This window comes from Nilaparvata lugens, unplaced genomic scaffold, assembly GCF_014356525.2.
Source record: "Nilaparvata lugens isolate BPH unplaced genomic scaffold, ASM1435652v1 scaffold6907, whole genome shotgun sequence".
Lineage (NCBI taxonomy): Eukaryota > Metazoa > Arthropoda > Insecta > Hemiptera > Delphacidae > Nilaparvata > Nilaparvata lugens.
The window spans coordinates 1-15,860 of NW_024092657.1; the positions used below are offsets into that span (position 1 = coordinate 1).

The window sequence follows — 15,860 nt, forward strand, 5'->3', positions numbered from 1 at the left end:
TGAGCTACAGGAGAAGAACAAAACACTTATCAGAAAGACATTTCCTTGTGACTCCCGTGCCCCTCTAATTCCAAATATTCAACACTTCTTACCTTTACACTGGCTAAATATAAATCATTAAAAGTAGATTCTTTTCAACCACATAGAAAACCTCATTTTGATAATTTTACTGATATTTTGAAAGATGACTGGAATGTAACAATACCAACATTGTTTATTCATAACAATATAGCACCAGATTTATTTGAAAAAGTAACACTTCCAAACAGTTGGTATGATATTTTTAATTCTACTTCCATGGCATTCTATTTTATTTATGCATGGTTAGCACTGATTACTTTGGCATTACTGTACTTCATAAATAAGATTCACATGCTACTGACTCTAAAAAAGGCTCAAGAAAAACCCACAATACATATGATGGAGCTTAAAGATGAACAGTCAAATACCACAGAAATTGTTAAAAAGAAAAACGTTTTGATGTAACTTTTCTTTTGTGTGTCAATTGTCTTATGTAATTAATCAAAACTGAACATAGGATATTATTTAGTTGTGTTATTGATCTGTATTATTTATTTATTGATCTATTGAATGCTCTATTAATGAATATTAATTTACAAATTATTGATATTTCAATTGAATTACATGATTTACCTATTGAAGATTAATTAAATGCATTATTGTTGAATATTTTTTATTACTAATTATGGATTTTCATTAGTATTATAGTATGATTGACCTTTTGCATATTATTTTAATGTATTACTTATGAATAGGCTACAATTTTTATTCTAATTTTGGATTTTCATTTGTATTCCACATTTACCTATTGAATATTTAATTGAATATTGATTGAATACATTATGATTGACTTTTCATTGTCTTGTATGTATTAAATATAATAAAATTTGAATGCATTAGGCTATTGATTAATATTATTTAAATAATTGTAATTTCTCATTTGTCTTTGATTTAAGAAAATAATTTTATTATGTCTATGCATTATTAATTAATATTATTTAATTCATTGATTTCCAATTATATCAGTTGAATAACCTATTTTAATTTTTGTCTATTTTATTATCGGTATTATTATGCATTATTGATTTCTTTATTAGTATGGAAAGATCCAACTTAATTAATTATATTATTCATTATCATTTTTTAATTATAAGAAAAACAATTATTATTATTATTATTAATACATTTTCATAGTTAGTAGGTTATTTGTATTATCATTGGGTATATATATGTATTTAACGAGAAGAGTAAGCATAGTTTTATTGAATTCTTTGAATAACATTTTTTTTTTAAATTCTATAAATGTAAAAGAAAAATATCTATATTCAAGCTACCACGACCAAGATGATTATTACTGAATAAACTATTGACAAGAAAGAAGGAATTTATCAAATTTATGTTACCATATTGATTTAATGAACTGTTAATGTAATTATTATGTTATACTCTCAATCAGAATGTGTATTGTGAATTATTGTTCAATAATTGTCTCTTGCTTTGCACTTGTAGAGCCAGGTCGGCTCTTCCCCTAGGGAGGGGACATGTCACGATAGTGACAGAACCGTGTCTCAAAAATAATTTAATTATAATTTTTTTAATAAAATACAGTACTTTCAATTATTTTAAATGTTAAATATAGTATAATTTAAACAAATTCATTTTCATCTTAAACTGCAGAGCAAGAGAGGAAAACGTTCTATTCAATAAAAATGTCTTAGCGAAGCTTCCACGCCATAATGGCAGTGGATAAAGATAGGAGAATAGCGATGACGATTCTCTGCATTAATTAATTATATTTCTACACTGTCAAAAACATAATTGGCATCGTTGTGGACCTAGAAAAGGATAGTACCACCGGCTTTGTCGAATGATAGACAAGGATAGCAATTCCAAAGTTGAACAAATACTGTCATTATAACGTGGACCTCACTATAGTTGCACTTGTGAACTAGATATTAATTTAATTGATCTAGATTCTCCTGCAACCGAAACTGGTTCTTGTATGAAAATCTTTGATGTTGCTCTCAATTCAAATTCTCACTTTACTATTTTGTAAAGAGTCCCTTGATTAAAAAGATTATTAGAGATTTATAGTCAGTGCAAACCTTGGTTTGCAGCATTGCTCTTATTGAGGAGGCTTTAAGTTTTTAGTTCTTCAAGTTCTCAGTTTATCAATTTTTCAGTAGTTCATACTTTCAGTTTGTCTTGTTCCTAATATTTCTAAATTTGGGAGAGAAATAGCACAAGGTTACCTTATTTTTCCTCTCCCTATCATTTTGATACTGTACTTATTGTATAAATGAATAAAGAATGAAGTTTTCATTTCAAATTTACTGTTCACTCTCTCTGAATAGTTTTAACATATTGTTATATCAATCTTTTTACTATATAGGCTGGGTTTTTTTCTGACCTTACAAGTCAGCAATGTAATACTTTGCTTGAGTGGTCGTAGATAAAATAGTGTATACAACAGTTTTATATGGTCTTTAAAGCACTTGTGAGATGTTTAAGACACGCGTTCGCTTGCTATGGTCGCTCACTTGTGTTCTAACTCTACATTTAACTCGTGCATTGAAAACCCTTAAGCTTGGTTTTCACTAGTAGAGTTAGTGGTCGAGTAACTGGAATACCAACTCTACCAAGCACTAACTCTACTTACTTGGTCGAGTAACTGTTTTCACTACAATTGAGAATAGTAGGTAAAGTGTGTTGTCTAGTGTACAGAACTAACCTTAAAATGCCAATACTTTCTAATCAATTAACACTTTTTAATAAATTTTAAATAATTGATACTTTTTAAACTTGATAGCCTACGGCAAGAACTCTACTAGCTCCAGACTGATTTCATTAGCATAGTAGTGGTAGAGTAGAGTGAGAAGCGGTGGTGGGGGAAAGCAAGTGGTAGAGTACTATCCCACGGTGCTATCCCACTTTACTCTACCATGAACGTTATCATTGTGAGAGTTTTCAAGATAGTTAGTTTGCCAAGGGAACTCTACCACTAAATCTACTAATGAAAACCAGGGTTTATAATAAAACTGTTCTATGAACTACTATTTTGCACAGATTTTTTCAAGGATAATTTATAAGATTTTGATGAATTGGAAGCTATTCAGAAATTATTGGAAATACAGAATCGCAAAATAATGTGCTTATCATTGATTGTGACAATTCAATGTTGTGAAGCTTGTCTCTTATATGCAACTACTTGAATAAACGAAATTTGATTTGATTGATTGATTGAATGAAGCTAACCTTTTTGCACAGATTACATTAACATGGACAAACAGGACGTGGTTATGAGGCTGATAAGCATGCCTAGCGTGAGCCTGGATGTGCTACGGGACTACTGTGGTGTGGACTTGAACGACTGCCTTCTGAATTACATGAAGCAGCTGGTTCTGTCTTGGGAACCCGCCATGACAGTTTCTGTCGATGCATCCGGAGCTCGTGGTCAGTACATCATCAAAACCTAACATACAGAGTACCAACCCGATTTAGTATATCATCAAAACCTCACATACAGTAGGCGTCCCGTAGCTTTGCCTCCGTGACTTTGAATCAGTACGGTATATAGGCAAGGTATGGTGAGCGGGGTATTCCAAACGTTGCCGGAGAATTCCTATTTTTCCAAAAATATATGGCTCCAGAATACCTAGAATAGATCCCTAGATGGAGGAAGCTCCCTACACACAGAGATTCTTCATGCATGAGAGAGCTGCAACGTATCACCAACAGTGGAAAGAGCATGTTGAACGAATGTCAGCTGATATGCTATGTTCTGCTAGAATGAATTGACTCCAAAAAGCTTCCACAAAAAGCTATCTTTTCGGATGCAACACGTTGCTTTTGAGAAGATACAAAAGAGCATATGTTGCTGATGGAGAGATACATTAAAGCTCCTTGTGTATCTTTTCGGAAGCAACACGTTGCTTTTGAGAAGATACAAAAGAACATGTGTGAGCTTATGGAATGATACTTTTTCAAAAATGTTGGATGTTTTTGTTTGGGTAGTAGTGTAGTCTAGTGGCCCTCCGCCGATTGGCGAAGCTACAGGACGCCAACTGTAGATGACCATAATCCATATATTATTTTCTTTGAATTATATTTGAATATTAATTCAAGAGCTGGAAGCTATTGTCATGGAATCAATTATTGACATAATTTGTAAAGCGATTCAATTTTCAACGTTTAAGATTTGAACGGGTGTTTTATCACGTTCATAAAGTCAGTATTAACATTTAACTCCATGCGTCATACAAACTCTAGTGTATTGGCTTCTGGTGTGCAAATCAAGGTCTTGTTTTAATACCACATAAATACTTTTTGAATCTTCTTTTCTATAGTGAGGTCCACATTATAATGGCAGTGTACAATTGACAATACTGTTGCTGTCCTTTTCTATCATACAACAAAACATACAACATCGCTTTGCAATGTTGTCTATTTGCCAGAATATTTCATATTTACTTTTTACAGTGACTGTACAACACTGAACATACCATATTCTCAGCCGCCATTTTTTTTCTTCATTCTATCAAAATACTTGAGTACACAAGTCGTATAATTGATTTAAAATGTATTTTTGAAACAATGAAAAAATTTTTTAAACATTACCTTATGAGAAACACAAATTAAAATACCTGAAATGACATTTTCAAAGTTGATAACTAACCATCCTAGACTTCATCCATGCTTAAGTTAGCCTCCCATATAGGTTAGACCTACTCGTACTGGTATAAATAATATTGATAAGTTATTTCAGAATTAATCCATTGAAATTACTTATTTTTAAATAGGATTTCTATTTTTCTATTATTTTTTAAGGAAATTGGAATAGAATACCTACCAAATAACTCAATTTCTGTTGTTTTGAAATTCAGATTGTTGTATCACAGCTTTTTAAATTAGCTGCCATTTCAGGTTTGTATAAAAATAAAAATCTGATCTCAGTCTTGAAAGCAAATTTTTGAATCAAAGTATGAAATAATATATTTTCTTGATCAATTTGACATTGAATTGATTATTTTATCAAGGAAATGATAATTATTATTGGATTAAATTTAATGGGATGAATTGAGTAACAGCTGTGTACAGTCAGTGGCAAAATGGAGAGACTTGGCAACATTTTTCTCCTATCTTTCTTCACTGCCATTATAACGTGGACCTCAATATAGGCCTATTATCCGTTTGTTACTTAACAGGTGATTGTTTGAGATATCGCCTACCTGAAGAGATCTTTGTCTTGAAAATCAAATATAGGCAGTACGGGGCTGAGTTATGATCAGATAGCCTTGTTTCAATAATTATTCTATAAAGTCAGCATCTGATCAACAGTGCTAAGCTAGCCTTGTCTGTCGTTAGACATTCGCCAACAACTGCAACTGGTTCCAAGCAAAATGGTGCTGAAAAGTATCAATTCAATGAAACCTACAACACCGACCATGTAAGTAGAAAAATCACAGTCAATCAAATACAGTTGATAAAATCATCGAGAAAAGATTAGCAATCATAGAGAACCACTGTGAGAGACAGTCTTCAGAGAAGATTGCCTTAAAATGAAGGCTTCTCTGATTGGTTCTCGTGGAATTGAATCGCGGTTAAAACAGTTTTAACAGGATTTTGTGCAACCGGGCCTCAGTACCGTTCAGGCCTATTTTTATTAGATCAATCGTCCACCTCTGAAAGCCCTGCTCATGAATTCTTGGATGAAAAGTTGCTGCTTCTGGAGGAAGAAAATGAACAGTTAAAAAGTCGACTTCGGGAGATGGAGGTGCAGCGGAATGCCGCCCTGAATCGGTCCATTGAGCTGGATCTCCAACGGTTGCAGCGTATTGATGCTGCAAGTGCCAAGGATGCAGAGACTCAAACTGATGCTGATACCCACACCGCCAAAGCCCAGGACGGCACAATGACAAAACGGTTGTCTTCATTTATCAGTAAGGAATGGCTAAGTGATGACGATATAAGTGTTTATACTGAGTCATTGTTCTCTAGCTATAATGACCTAGTTGTGGTGGACCCGGTTGTGGTTGCACTCCTAATTAACGATGGTGACTATGCTCACTCTTTTTTCAATTCAGGTCTGTACGTCAACAAGAATGTTGCTTTCATACTTAATGACAATTATTGTTCTGTTGATTCAAATTCGAGGTGGAACGGCACACATTGGAGCCTGGTTATTTATGATTACGTTGACAAATCCTTCTATAATTTTGACTCACTATCGAATTTTAATAAGCGAACACTGGATGCTCTAGTGGAAAGACTGAATCCCATTTTTGATACAAAAAAGGTGACTCATGTGACTTGCTTGCAGCAGACAAATTCATATGACTGTGGAATTTTTGTTCTCTTCCACCTCGAAAGCTATGTAAAATCTAGATCTGAAGATATGAATAGCTGCCTTGATAAGATTATTAAGTTTGATAATTTTGACACTAATATGTATAGATGGCATGTCCTGAAGATAATATGTAATTACTTGAAACCTCAAAATAGCTATAATATGACACTCCCAATAATATCAGTAAATGCCTCAGTGCCTTCCAAAATTAGTGTAACAAACAAAACCCGCCTAGCAACTAGAAACAATTTTTCACAGACTTTGAGTAGTGAGCCTACTAAGAAGAGGAGGAGTCGGATAAATTCAAAGCCTAGTCAACCCAATAAACAACCTCTTTCTTCCACAACACCCGCAACAAAAATATCAGCACCCAAAACAAAAATCAGGCTGTACATGGATAGTCAGGGCAGAAATGTTGTTAATAAACTAATTAATAAAAGTAATAATTCAGACATTAAAAGTATTCTAAAGCCTGGTGCTAGATTTCAGGATGTAACCAAAGAATCTATAACTGATTGTTCTAACCTTGGACCAAGAGATGTAGCTGTATTCGTAGCGGGGACAATTGATGTGTCTAGGAATGAAGCCAAGGAATTCATATCAACACTGCGTCGTAGGCTTCAAGAGATGAGGCATACAAGAGTTTTTGTCTTTGATGTCCCCTACAGATATGATCTTCCTAAATGGTCTTGTGTGAATGAAGCTATTACGTGGACGAATAAAGAGATTGATAAAATAAGTAAGCATTTTAAAAATGTTACAGTTTTCAAGTTGAGTGGGCTTGGAATCGAGTTTCATACACAGCATGGTCTGCACCTGAATTATTGGGGTAAAGAATATATTGTCAAGTGTATTTTAAATGAGCTGAATTATAATTCAGTTGCTAGCTGTAGGGAGCCGATAATTCTAAAAAACTAGGAGAGCTATCCGATGTTGAGTATGATCAATTTCGGATATCAGATAATGGGTGTAGTTCTAAAGAAAATGATAATTCAACTTCAATATCATTGTGTGAAGATTTGAGCATTTTATCTCATATCTCCAGGCCTATCAATAACAATTCACGAGCAAACTTGAACAACATACATAAGAAAAAAACTGAATCATGTAAAAGGTATATCTCTATTGTTGGTTGGAACACTCAAGGATTTAATAGTAGTTATGATGAACTGACATGTTTGATAAAGGAGAGTTCATTCGATATAATATGTATAAGCGAGCATTGGTTAGTAAATACAGCTGAGGTTGAGTCTATAGGTATTCCTGGATATAAGATTGCAAGTTACTATTGTAGAGCCAATATGACTAGAGGAGGAACAATGATTATAGTTAAGAATTGTCTTGATACTATAAAATTAAATAAAATTAATGAATTGTCTGTAGAGCATGTTTGTGAAATATCAGCTATTGAGATTCCTATCCTTAATGTAATATGTTTGTCCATATACAGACCTGACACTAATCTTGAATTGTTCTTCTCTGTGTTTGAGGATGTATTATGTTCGCTAAATTGTGGAAATAAGTCATTGATAGTGTCAGGAGACTTCAATATCAATATCAAAGAAAGCAATAGAATTACAAGGAGTTTACTGGCTCTGACTGAAGCCTTTAACTTACACCCTGTAACCTTTGAAATTACCAGGCCAGGAAGAGATAATAGTGGAACATGCATAGATAACATTTTCACAACAATTCAAGAGGAGAATCGCATCTCATCGGTTCTGCATACAGTCATGTCTGATCATGATGCAGTTGTGCTGAAAATTAACAATGATGGTCAAGTACCAAGCCCTGTTGCATCATATAGATTTCTTAGAGTAATAAATAGTTCCCACTGTCAACATTTCTGTCATTTATTGAATAACTTCAATTGGTTGCCAATTTATACTTTCAAAACAATCACTGAAAAGGTAGAGTATTTTTTCCATCATTTCATGCAACAGGTTGAGGTAGCCTTCCCAAGTAGAAAAATAAAGTGCAAGGGACGCTTAAATGGTCAAATAAACAGATGGTATAATGCAGAGTTAAAGAAGCTTAGAACTCAGTGTCTGACATTGTATAGAACGTATAGAGATACTGGAATAGAGAGGTATAATGTAGAATACAAATATTATAAGAATAAATATAGAGCTGCAATACATAATACTAAGCTTGAATACAACAAAAATTTTATAGGTAGTTCTAATAATAAGGCTAAGGCGATGTGGGATATAATAAATAACTCTTTGAATAGGAAAGATAAGAAAGAGCCGGCAGGAAGAGATATATCTCCTGATATGTTCAATAATTTTTTTGTAAATAGACACAATATAAATTATAATGTCTCTGAGTGTAATAGTAGAAATGATGTGCCACTTTTTAATCATAATAGATGTATAAGTGAAAAATTCAAGTTCCCAGAATTCACAGTTACCAAAGTGTACAATACCTTGATGAAGTTGAAAAATAGCGAATCGTATGATGTATATGGTTTAAAATCATTAATAATAAAGATTGCAGCCCCTTACATAGCGGAAATTGTCACCTACCTGTTCAATGAATGTATAAATAACTGCATCTACCCAGATTTCCTAAAATATAGTAAAGTATTACCAATACATAAGGGAGGCTCTAAAGGTGACGTCAGAAACTTTCGACCCATAACCATCATTCCAATTTTTGGTAAGGCTTTTGAATACCTAGTTAGTGAACCTCTTGTACAGTATTTTGAAGAGAATAAACTTTTTAGTTCAAGTCAATTTGGGTTTAGAGGTAATTTGAGCACAACATCTGCCATATCTGAGTTTGTGGAGTTTGTAATGAACGGAATTGAGGACAAGAAGAGCAATGTTGCCAGAATGTACGATTATTCATGTGCTTTTGATACGGTCTCGCATGAAATACTATTAACAAAACTTTCTGCCTACAATATTGATCATAAAGTATTGAAGTTTTTCAAAACATATCTAGAGGGGAGGTTCCAGTCAGTTTACCATTGTGGTCTGAGTTCTGATTTCTTATCAGTAGAACGAGGGGTACCTCAGGGATCTATACTGGGACCAATACTGTTCTTAATTTATATTAATGACTTACCTACTTACTTGGAAGGCAATGGAAGAAGAATATTTTTATATGCAGATGACCTGGCAGTTATTATTAGCGATGGAAATCAGACAGATGCAAAGTCCAACTTGGAACAATGTAATCTTTTGATTGACAGTTGGAGTAAGGAAAATAAGTTACATATTAATGATAAAAAAACCACTACTATAAGTTTCAGTCTAGCCAACAGCCCAAACATTGAATCTACCCAGTTCCTCGGAGTTTTTTTGCAATCCAATCTTAAATGGAATACCCATATAGGAAATATATATAATAGAGTACTAAGAGGGCTTTTTATGTTGAGAAGGTTGGCTGGAAGTGTGACAATAGAGGTCTTGAAAACAGTTTACTTTGCGATTATCCACAGTCACCTAGCCTATGGTATAATTTTGTGGGGAAATAGTCCTTTGGCTGGTAAACTTTTCCTGCTACAGAAGAGAGCCATTAGAATATTAAACAATGAAGAGCCACGTAGTCATTGTAGACCATTGTTTATTGAGAATAAAATTCTGACTCTTCCTTCTATGTATGTCCTGGAGTGTCTGTGTTATGTCAAAAAGAACCTGGATAAATTTAGCCTCAACTCTGATAGGCATACATACAATACAAGAGGGGCAAGTAATATAGGTGTCGAATTGTGCTCTTCCAGCGCATCATTGAGAAGTTTCAGGGCCCAATCTCTCAGATTTTATAATGCCCTTCCGTCATTGGTAAGAGACCTAGATGCCACCCAATATAAAGATAGAGTTAGGAAAGGCCTAATAAGAAGTGGACTTTACAAGGTACCTGAATTTTATAAAATTTCACAGTCTATGTAAATCTGTTACTATTGTGTATGTTTAGGCTGTGTATACTTAGTTTGTAATCTTGTTTAATAAGTAAATTTTAGATGTAATTGTGTTTTAGCTGTGTAGACTCTTGTATTGTTAATTATTTTGTATTATTTTGTCACATACATTTTTAAAAATTATTTTATTTGCAGTTTTTATAAAAATGTAGGTGAAGGAAAAATATTGTGTATAACACGAGTGAAAAATGTTTTTTTCCCTCAGGAAAATTGTTGCCCTCGGCTTTGCCTCGGGCTTCAAACTTTTCCCTCAGGCAGAAAAAAAGTACTTTTCACTCTAGATATACAAATAACTATTAATACTACAGACAACCATTGGATCTGTGCTAACAGTTTCATAGTTTAACACTTAACTTACCTCTGTAGTTGAGTTTGGGAGAGGGGGGATATCATTGTACAAATCAAATTTATTTAGGCTATTCATTGAAATTGAAAAATATATAAACAAACGAATAAAAACTAACATAATAGAATAAAGCAATAAAGTGATAAAAATAATACTTCAATAAGTTTTGTTCAATATATCAATACTGTAATTCGAAAACATCTACGGTATAACAAATAGAAACAGAAGAGTGATGTCACAATTATTTTGTCAATATTTCGAACTATTATCTTTGATAAAAATACTAAAAAATATGTAAACAAATTAATCAAAAACAAATATAAAAGAATAAAACAATGATGTAATGAATATTTTCTTTGATAAAACTACTAAAAATGTGTAAACAAATTATTCAAAAACAATATAAAAGAATAAAACAAAGATGTAATGAATATTAAGCTGTGTTTACACCAAAGTTATTAACAAAATGTTTATTTTCCGTCTTCATAGATTCTATTAGATTAAACGGAGTTTGACAGACACATATGCACATCAATCTAAATAGATTCAATCTAATAGAATCTATAAGGACGGAAAAATAAACATTTTGTTAAATAACTTTGGTGTAAACACAGCTTAACACTTTAACAATAAGTTTGTCACTTCAACAATAAGACACAGTTATTTTGTCAATATTTTGAACACAGCTATTCTATTTAGAGAAATAATAGCTTGTTGTATTAGGCTACATACAGAAATGCACTTTGAAAGTCACATTATGTTTCGTCTACATCAGAATAATTATCTAATATTACAATTGATATTTAATTACAACTAATGTAGTAATATTTATCTGATAAACAGTCTTTTCTCAAATAGTCTTTCCTGTGTATAATTTGTTCAGTCTTCAAAGAGATATCACAGTTATTTACTGCTGAATCACTGATATCTTCCAGTGGTAAAATCATGAAAGTAGTTTGGCCCTTCTACAGAATCAATTTAATTTGCTAGCATCAATTTATTTCAAAACAAATAGAGTAGAAATGTTGTATGACAATATGAAAATAGAATTACTATTTAGTATAGAATCATTGGTAATTATTTACAAGGATGAAATTTTCTTACATAAAAATAGCCTATAATAAACTAACCTAGAATACATTTTTTTAATTTTAGCTTTTTATTCTTTATAAATATTATATAGGCCTATATTATATGTTTTGAATGTATCCTTTAACAACAATATATTTAATAATATTATAAGACTAATGCTTATAACTATAATATAATTTTTTTCTATTTTAACAGGTGATATGACGATGTGTGAAGCGTTGGCTAAAGGATGATGAGGCTGGAGAACTGGAGGATGATGAGGAAGGGAATGCAGACACAGGGGAAAGAGGCAAGCTGAGGCTGGAGAGGCATTTCGAAGGAGACAAAGGCTGTAGTGCTAAAGATGCAAGTAAGTACTGGAGCGATGAGTTGGAGTACTCACAAATTCGGGCACAGTCTTTATTATTAGTGATTCATTCAATCATTTCATAAATATTAAAATTTGGATTTTTATGAGAAACTGATTTTTTTTTAATTTTGAAGATACAGTGGAAAATTATGATTTCTAATTAATTTGGAAAATACGAATGTCAAAAATATGTCTAGGGTAAAGTGGGGTTTGATTGTAACATGTAAAACGGGATGATTTAATTATGATGATGATGATAATAATAATTGAAAGATAAAAACATTTGTAGCTAAGAAACATTGAACTCTGATAATAATAGTTATTTTACAAGAATAAGTGAAAATCTATGTTGTTCCTTTGAAAGCTATAAAGTGTCTTAAGACAGTCCATGTTCTACTGTACAAAGATGGATGGAAAATATTTCATTGATTGATAATGCTTGATTGACAATCGTGGAGAGCTTCACTTCAATTATTTCAAAACAAATAGAGTAGAAATGTTGTATGACAATATGAAAATAGAATTACTATTTAGTATAGAATCATTGGTAATTATTTACAAGGATGAAATTTTCTTACATAAAAATAGCCTATAATAAACTAACCTAGAATACATTTTTTTAATTTTAGCTTTTTATTCTTTATAAATATTATATAGGCCTATATTATATGTTTTGAATGTATCCTTTAACAACAATATATTTAATAATATTATAAGACTAATGCTTATAACTATAATATAATTTTTTTCTATTTTAACAGGTGATATGACGATGTGTGAACAAATTATTCAAAAACAATATAAAAGAATAAAACAAAGATGTAATGAATATTAAGCTGTGTTTACACCAAAGTTATTAACAAAATGTTTATTTTCCGTCTTCATAGATTCTATTAGATTAAACGGAGTTTGACAGACACATATGCACATCAATCTAAATAGATTCAATCTAATAGAATCTATAAGGACGGAAAAATAAACATTTTGTTAAATAACTTTGGTGTAAACACAGCTTAACACTTTAACAATAAGTTTGTCACTTCAACAATAAGACACAGTTATTTTGTCAATATTTTGAACACAGCTATTCTATTTAGAGAAATAATAGCTTGTTGTATTAGGCTACATACAGAAATGCACTTTGAAAGTCACATAATGTTTCGTCTACATCAGAATAATTATCTAATATTAAAATTGATATTTAATTACAACTAATGTAGTAATATTTATCTGATAAACAGTCTTTTCTCAAATATAATATAATTATCTCTTTCCTGTATAGGGATACTTGTAATATAAATATAAAGAAAATAAAAATCTCAGTACCCTTTTTTAAGATATTTTATCACAACATGTTTCGGTCACTTGAAAATGGCATGAATGACCGAAACATGTTGTGATAAAATATTTTTAAAAAAGGGTCTGAGATTTTTATTTTCTTTATATTTTCTCAAATAGTCTTTCCTGTGTATAATTTGTTCAGTCTTCAAAGAGATATCACAGTTATTTACTGCTGAATCACTGATATATTCCAGTGGTAAAATCATGAAAGTAGTTTGACCCTTCTACAGAATCAATTTAATTTGCTAGCATCAATTTATTTCAAAACAAATAGAGTAGAAATGTTGTATGACAATATGAAAATAGAATTACTATTTAGTATAGAATCATTGGTAATTATTTACAAGGATGAAATTTTCTTACATAAAAATAGCCTATAATAAACTAACCTAGAATACATTTTTTTAATTTTAGCTTTTTTATTCTTTATAAATATTATATAGGCCTATATTATATGTTTTGAATGTATCCTAAAACAAGAATACAATAATAAACTATAATAATCTAATCTAGCCTACTTTTTTTATTAATTTTTTGGGGATTTTATAATAATAGTAAACTAATACCTATAATAACTAAACCTAATTTTTTTGTTTTTTATAATTTTATTAATTTTTTGGGGTTTTACCCAGATAAACTAACCTAATTTTTTGTGTTTTATAATTTTATCAATTTTTTGTGGTTTTCTATAACTATTACATAATATATAACCTAGATAAACTAACCTAATTTTTTGTGTTTTATGATTTTATTAATTTTTTGTGGTTTTCTATAACTATTACATAATATATTACCCAGATAAACTAACCTAATTTTTTGTGTTTTTAATTTTATTAATTTTTTGGGGATTTCTATAACTATTACATAATATATAACCTAGATAAACTAACCTAATTTTTTGTGTTTTATAATTTTATATTTTTTGGGGGTTTTCTATAACTAGTATATATTATATAACCCAGATAAACTAACCTAATTTTTTGTGTTTTATAATTTTATTATTTTTTGGGGGTTTTCTGTAACTATACTTGTTAATATAATACAACCTAGATAAACTAACCTAATTTTTTGTGTTTTATAATTTTATTATTTTTTGGGGATTTCTATAACTATTACATAATATATAACCTAGATAACTAACCTAATTTTTTGTGTTTTATAATTTTATTATTTTTTGGGGGTTTTCTATAACTATTACATAATATATAACCTAGATAAACTAACCTAATTTTTTGTGTTTTATAATTTTATTATTTTTTGGGGGTTTTCTGTAACACTATACTTTTTAATATAATATAACCTAGATAAACTAACCTAATTTTTTTGTGTTTTATAATTTTATTAATTTTTTGGGGGTTTTCTGTAACACTATACTTTTTAATATAATATAACCTAGATAAACTAACCTAATTTTTTTGTGTTTTATAATTTTATGTATTTTCTGATGGTTTTATAATAATATATGAAAGTAATGCCTATAATGAATAACCCAAACCTACTCTATTTTTTTTTTTTTTTACTTTTCTGGTTCTTATAATATAGGCCTATATAATATATATTTTTGAATGTATCCTTTAACAACAATATATTTAATAATATTATAAGACTAATGCTTATAACTATAATATAATTTTTTTCTATTTTAACAGGTGATATGACGATGTGTGAAGCGTTGGCTAAAGGATGATGAGGCTGGAGAACTGGAGGATGATGAGGAAGGGAATGCAGACACAGGGGAAAGAGGCAAGCTGAGGCTGGAGAGGCATTTCGAAGGAGACAAAGGCTGTAGTGCTAAAGATGCAAGTAAGTACTGGAGCGATGAGTTGGAGTACTCACAAATTCGGGCACAGTCTTTATTATTAGTGATTCATTCAATCATTTCATAAATATTAAAATTTGGATTTTTATGAGAAACTGATTTTTTTTTTAATTTTGAAGATACAGTGGAAAATTATGATTTCTAATTAATTTGGAAAATACGAATGTCAAAAATATGTCTAGGGTAAAGTGGGGTTTGATTGTAACATGTAAAACGGGATGATTTAATTATGATGATGATGATGATAATAATAATTGAAAGATAAAAACATTTGTAGCTAAGAAACATTGAACTCTGATAATAATAGTTATTTTACAAGAATAAGTGAAAATCTATGTTGTTCCTTTGAAAGCTATAAAGTGTCTTAAGACAGTCCATGTTCTACTGTACAAAGATGGATGGAAAATATTTCATTGATTGATAATGCTTGATTGACAATCGTGGAGAGCTTCACTTCAATTATTTTCAAAATTATTACTCTGCCACATAAAATTACATTGCAATTCTGCTTATTTTCAACAAATTTCTATTAAAGCTCTCCTATTTTTCAAGTCTGTAGATCAACAAAACTTGTGTCTTGGCTCAATGTATCGATGGATCAATAAAACATTATTTTTT

General features: G+C 30.7%; 2 long non-coding RNA genes across 2 annotated transcripts; one reads left to right on the plus strand and one right to left on the minus strand.

Moving 5' to 3' along the window:
- Positions 1–12,753: 12,753 nt before the first annotated feature.
- On the plus strand, positions 12,754–15,860 carry LOC120356491. Its single transcript, XR_005574053.1, has 2 exons — positions 12,754–12,843; positions 15,073–15,860. It is a non-coding gene; the product is annotated as an uncharacterized LOC120356491 (long non-coding RNA).
- LOC120356490 lies at positions 14,400–15,075 on the minus strand. Its single transcript, XR_005574052.1, has 2 exons — positions 14,738–15,075; positions 14,400–14,483 (listed from the first exon to the last, which is right to left on the minus strand). It is a non-coding gene; the product is annotated as an uncharacterized LOC120356490 (long non-coding RNA).